We start from the raw sequence: 6,971 nt of genomic DNA, 5'->3' as shown, positions 1-6,971 counted from the left end.
CGCACCACCGGGGTAAGTACCTGTACATCACAGAATGTATCCGTCGTGAATCCGAGCGGCTGCTGCTTGTTAAAGTAGGCCGTTCTGGCCATAGCCAAGGAACTCCGCTGTCCTCGATTGGATCTGCTTTGTGGTGCTGGAAGAGAGATAAAGGCTCATTAATGTCCTGTTCGCAACAACGCGTAAGTTGCGGTCTATCAGGGAATATGTCCTGGGAGAATGAGAACAGCTACAACTTGTTAGGTGTAGTATGCCGGTCGTGGCCTATTGAGTGAACGACGCTTTCCCCCACAAGTTCGCCTTTGTGGTGCTGGAAGAGAGTTAAAGGCGCATTTGTGTACTGTAAGCACCACAGGGCTAAGTAGCTGGATATCTGGGAAATCTCCTCAGAGAATGAGAACAGATGCAGCTAGGTAGGTTAGGCCGTGCGGGCCATAGCGAGTGAACCCCTGTCCTCGATTGCATCTGATTTGTGCTCGGAAGAGAGATATAGGCTCATTTGTGTCCTCTAGGCACCAGCGGGGTGGGTAGGAAATACAAAGAAATATCTCCACGGTGAATTCGTACAGCTGCAGCTTGTTCATGTACGCTGGCTGGGACTTAGCGAGTGACCCCCGCTGTTCTCAGAGGTAGGATGTGCTCTGTGTTGCTGGAAGAGAGATAAAGGCTCACGTGTCCTGTAGGCACCAGGGGGTAAGTCGCCCTATATCAGGGACTGTCTCCTGAGTGAATGAGAACAGTGCTGCTCCGTACTGTAGGCCGGTCAGGCCATAGCGAGTGAACGCCACTGTCCTCCATAGGGTCTGCTATATTGAGTAAACGCCGCTGTCCTTGACAAGATCTGCATTGGTGTGCTGGAAGAGCGATAAAGGATAATTTATGTATTTTACGCAACACCGAGATGAATAGCTATATACCTTCTCAGTGAATGAGAACAGCTGCAGCTTGTTATTGGAGGCCTGACGGGCCATAGAGAGTAAACTCCGCTGTCCTAGATCGAATCTGCGTGGTGGTGCTGGAATTGAGATAAAGGCTCATTTACATCCTGTATGCACCACAGGGGCAACTAGCTGTACATCACGTAACATCTCCTCGGTGAATGAGAACAGCTGCAGCTTGTTAGAGTAGGCTGATCGGGCGGGCCATAGACAGTGAACTCCTCTGTCCTCGATTGGATCGCTATGTGGTGCTGGAAGAGTGATCAAGGCTCATTTATAATCTCTCTACACCACCGGGTAAGTAGCTGTATATCAGAAAATACCTCCGAGCTGAATGATTACAGCTGCAGCTTGATAGGTAAGCTCGTGGGGCCATAGCGAATAAACTCCGCTGTCCTAGTATTAATCGGCTTAGGGGTGCTGGAAGAGAGATAAAGGCTCCTTTGAGTCCTCTTCACACCAGCGGGGTAACTAATTATATAGCAGGAAATAGCTCCACGGTGAATGAGAACAGCTGCAGCTTGTTAAGGTAGCCTGGTGGGAACATTGCGAGTGAACTCCGCTCTTCTCGAAGGGATCTGCTTTAAAGTGCTGGAAGAGAAATAAAGGCTACACGCACAATGGAGGTAAGTAGCTGTATATCAGGAAATATCTCCGAGCTGAATGATTACAGCTGCAGCTTGATAGGGTAGGATCGTGGGGCCATAGGGAATAAACTCCGCTGTCCTAGATTCAATCGGCGTTGGGGTGCTGGAAGAGAGATAAAGGCTCATTTGTGTCCTCTTCGCACCAGCGGGGTAAGTAGCAAATACTAGGAATTATCTCCACGGTGAATTAGTACAGCTGCAGCTTGTTCATGTACGAAGGTCGGGTCTTAGCGAGTGACCCCCGCTGTTTTCAGAGGTAGGATGTGCTTAGTGTTGCTGGAAGAGAGATAAAGGTTCACCTGTGTCCTCTAGGCACCAGCAGGAAATAGCTCCACGGTGAATGAGAACAGCTGCAACTTGTTAAGGTAGCCTGGTCGGGACATAGCGAGTGAACTCGGCTATTCTCCATAGGATCTGCTTTATGGTGCTGGAAGATAGATAAAGGCTCATTGATATACTGTACGAACAACGCAGGTAAGTATCTGTATATCAGGGAATATCTCCTCGGTGAATGAGAACAGCTGCAGCTTGTTTGGGTAGGCCTTCGGGCCAAAGCGCGAAAACTCCGCTGTCTTCGATTGGAACTGCTTTGTGATGCTGGAATAGAGAAGGGCTCATTTATGACCTGTACTCACCACCGGGGTGAGTTGTGGTACATCAGGAAATATCTCCTCGCGTAAGGGGAACAGCTGAATCTTCAGGCCATCTTTCAGGCCACAGCGGTTGAACAGTGCTGTTCTAGAGAAGACATGCTTTGTGGTGGTGGAAGACAGAAAATGCTCATTTGTGTCTGTACGCACCACCGGGGTAAGTACCTGTACATCACAGAATGTATCCGTCGTGAATCCGAGCGGCTGCTGTTTGTTAAAGTAGGCCGTTCTGGCCATAGCCAAGGAACTCCGCTGTCCTCGATTGGATCTGCTTTGTGGTGCTGGAAGAGAGATAAAGGCTCATTAATGTCCTGTTCGCAACAACCCGTAAGTTGCGGTCTATCAGGGAATATGTCCTGGGAGAATGAGAACAGCTACAACTTGTTAGGTCTAGTATGCCGGTCGTGGCCTATTGAGTGAACGACGCTTTCCTCCACAGGTTCGCCTTTGTGGTGCTGGAAGAGAGTTAAAGGCGCATTTGTGTACTGTAAGCACCACAGGGCTAAGTAGCTGGATATCTGGGAAATCTCCTCAGAGAATGAGAACAAATGCAGCTAGGTCGGTTAGGCCGTGCGGGCCATAGCGAGTGAACCCCGTGATCCTCGGTTGCATCTGATTTGTGCTCGGGAAGAGAGATATAGGCTCATTTGTGTCCTCTAGGCACCAGCGGGGTGGGTAGGAAATACAAAGAAATATCTCCATGGTGAATTCGTACAGCTGCAGCTTGTTCATGTACGCTGGCTGGGACTTAGCGAGTGACCCCCGCTGTTCTCAGAGGTAGGATGTGCTCTGTGTTGCTGGAAGAGAGATAAAGGCTCACGTGTCCTGTAGGCACCAGCGGGGTAAGTCTCCCTATATCAGGGACTGTCTCCTGAGTGAATGAGAACAGTGCTGCTCCGTACTGTAGGCCGGTCAGGCCATAGCGAGTGAACGCCACTGTCCTCCATAGGGTCTGCTATATTGAGTAAACGCCGCTGTCCTTGACAAGATCTGCATTGGTGTGCTGGAAGAGCGAGAAAGGATAATTTATGTATTTTACGCACCACCGAGATGAATAGCTATATACCTTCTCAGTGAATGAGAACAGCTGCAGCTTGTTATTGGAGGCCTGACCGGCCATAGAGAGTAAACTCCGCTGTCCTATATCGAATCTGCGTGGTGGTGCTGGAATTGAGATAAAGGCTCATTTACATCCTGTATGCACCACAGGGGCAACTAGCTGTACATCACGTAACATCTCCTCGGTGAATGAGAACAGCTGCAGCTTGTTAGAGTAGGCTGATCGGGCGGGCCATAGACAGTGAACTCCTCTGTCCTCGATTGGATCGCTATGTGGTGCTGGAAGAGTGATCAACCCTCATTTATAATCTCTCTGATTACAGCTGCAGCTTGATAGGTAGGCTCGTGGGGCCATAGCGAATAAACTCCGCTGTCCTAGTTTCAATCGGCTTACGGGTGCTGGAAGAGAGATAAAGGCTCCTTTGAGTCCTCTTCACACCAGCGGGGTAACTAATTATATAGCAGGAAATAGCTCCACGGTGAATGAGAACAGCTGCAGCTTGTTAGAGTAGGCTGATCGGGCGGGCCATAGACAGTGAACTCCTCTGTCCTCGATTGGATCGCTATGTGGTGCTGGAAGAATGATTAAGGCTCATTTATAATCTCTCTGTGTATCAGGAAATATCTGCGAGCTGAATGATTACAGCTGCAGCATGATAGGTAGGCTCGTGGGGCCATAGCGAATATACTCCGCTGTCCTAGTTTCAATCGGCTTAGGGGTGCTGGAAGAGAGATAAAGGCTCCTTTGTGTCCTCTTCGCACCAGGAAATACCTCCACGGTGAATGAGAACAGCTGCAGCTTGTTAAGGTAGCCTGGTGGGAACATTGCGAGTGAACTCCGCTCTTCTCAAAGGGATCTGCTTTAAAGTGCTGGAAGAGAAATAAAGGCTACACGCACAATGGAGGTAAGTAGCTGTATATCAGGAAATATCTCCGAGCTGAATGATTACAGCTGCAGCTTGATAGGGTAGGATCGTGGGGCCATAGGGAATAAACTCCGCTGTCCTAGATTCAATCGGCGTTGGGGTGCTGGAAGAGAGATAAAGGCTCATTTGTGTCCTCTTCGCACCAGCGGGGTAAGTAGCAAATGTTAGGAAATATCTCCACGGTGAATTAGTACAGCTGCAGCTTGTTCATGTACAAAGGTCGGGTCTTAGCGAGTGACCCCCGCTGTTTTCAGAGGTAGGATGTGCTTAGTGTTGCTGGAAGAGTGATAAAGGTTCACCTGTGTCCTCTAGGCACCAGCAGGAAATAGCTCCACGGTGAATGAGAACAGGTGCAACTTGTTAAGGTAGCCTGGTCGGGACATAGCGAGTGAAATCGGGTATTCTCCATAGGACCGGCTTTATGGTGCTGAAAGAGAGATAAAGCCTCATTGATATACTTTTATCTCTCTCACCTCACCAAAAATCAGATTCTTCTGAGGAGTTCCCAGTACATTATCCTTTCCCCTGTGTAATTACCTTAACAAGCTCCAGCTGTTTTTATTCTCAGAAGGTTTGCTCCCTGATATACAGTTCCCTACCCCCTTCGTAAGTGCAGGTCCTAAATGAGCTTTTTTTCTCTGTTCCCTCACCATAATCCAGATTCTTTTGGGGAGTTTCCAGTACAGGATCCATACCAGGAAGTACTTAATTTATTAAGCTACTGTTTTCTTAATCTCAGTGGAGATATTTACTGATAAACAGCTACCTACGCAGCATGTTCATGTCGTTCCTAAATGAGCTTTTATCTCTCTCCACTCACCACAACTCAGATTCTTCTGCGGAGTTCCCAGTACATTATCCTTTCCCCTGTGTAATTACCTTAACTAGTTCCAGCTGTTTTTATTCTCAGAAGGTTTGCTCCCTGATACACAGCTGCCTACCCCCTTCGTAAGTGCAGGTCCTAAATGAGCTTTTTTCTCTGTTCCCTCACCACAATCCAGATTCTTTTGGGGAGTTACCAGTACAGTAACCATACCAGGAAGTACTTAATTTATTAAGCTACTGCTTTTCTTAATCTCAGTGGAGATATTTACTGATAAACAGGTACCTACGCAGCATGTTCATGTCGTTCCTAAATGAGCTTTTATCTCTCTCCCCTCACGACAAATCAGATTCTTCTGAGGAGTTCCCAGTACATTATCCTTTCCCCTGTGTAATTACCTTAACAAGCTCCAGCTGTTTTTATTCTCAGAAGGTTTACTCCCTGATATACAGCTGCCTACCCCCTTCGTAAGTGCAGGTCCTAAATGAGCTTTTTTCTCTGTTCCCTCACCACAATCCAGATTCTTTTGGGGAGTTACCAGTACAGTAACCAAACCAGGAAGTACTTAATTTATTAAGCTACTGCTTTTCTTAATCTCAGTGGAGATATTTATTGATAAACAGCTACCTACGCAGCATGTTCATGTCGTTCCTAAATGAGCTTTTATCTCTCTCCGCTCACCACAAATCAGATTCTTCTGAGGAGTTCCCAGTACATTATCCTTTCCCCTGTGTAATTACCTTAACAAGCTCCTGCTGTTTTTATTCTCAGAAGGTTTAATCACTGATAGACAGCTGCCTACCCCCTTCGTAAGTGCAGGTCCTAAATGAGCTTTTTTCTCTGTTCCCTCACCACAATCCAGATTCTTTTGGGGAGTTACCAGTACAGTATCCATAGCAGGAAGTACTTAATTTATTAAGCTACTGCTTTTCTTAATCTCGGTGGAGATATTTACTGATAAACAGCTACCTACGCAGCATGTTCATGACGTTCCTAAATGAGCTTTTATCTCTCTGCCCTCACCACAAATCAGATTCTTCTGAGGAGTTCCCAGTACATTATCCTTTCCCCTGTGTAATTACCTTACCAAGCTCCAGCTGTTTTTATTCTCAGAAGGTTTACTCCCTGATATACAGCTGCCTACCCCCTTCGTAAGTGCAGGTCCTAAATGAGCTTTTTTCTCTGTTCCCTCACCACAATCCAGATTCTTTTGGGGAGTTACCAGTACAGTAACCATACCAGGAAGTACTTAATTTATTAAGCTACTGCTTTTCTTAATCTCAGTGGAGATATGTACTGATAAACAGCTACCTACGCAGCATGTTCATGTCGTTCCTAAATGAGCTTTTATCTCTCTCCCCTCACCACAAATCAGATTCTTCTGAAGAATTCCCAGTACATTATCCTTTCCCCTGTGTAATTATCTTAACAAGCTCCAGCTGTTTTTATTCTCAGAAGGTTTACTCCCTGATATACAGCTGCCTACCCCCTTCGTAAGTGCAGGTCCTAAATGAGCTTTTTTCTCTGTTCCCTCACCACAATCCAGATTCTTTTGGGGAGTTACCAGTACAGTAACCATACCAGGAAGTACTTAATTTATTAAGCTACTGCTTTTCTTAATCTCAGTGGAGATATTTACTGATAAACAGCTACCTACGCAGCATGTTCATGTCGTTCCTAAATGAGCTTTTATCTCTCTCCCCTCACCACAAATCAGATTCTTCTGAGGAGTTCCCAGTACATTATCCTTTCCCCTGTGTAATTACCTTAACCAAGCTCCAGCTGTTTTTATTCTCAGAAGGTTTACTCCCTGATATACAGCTGCCTACCCCCTTCGTAAGTGCAGGTCCTAAATGAGCTTTTTTCTCTGTTCCCTCACCACAATCCAGATTCTTTTGGGGAGTTACCAGTACAGTAACCATACCAGG

The sequence above is a fragment of the Perognathus longimembris genome, unplaced genomic scaffold, assembly GCF_023159225.1.
Source record: "Perognathus longimembris pacificus isolate PPM17 unplaced genomic scaffold, ASM2315922v1 HiC_scaffold_882, whole genome shotgun sequence".
Classification (NCBI taxonomy): domain Eukaryota; kingdom Metazoa; phylum Chordata; class Mammalia; order Rodentia; family Heteromyidae; genus Perognathus; species Perognathus longimembris.
This window is presented reverse-complemented; position numbering follows the sequence as displayed.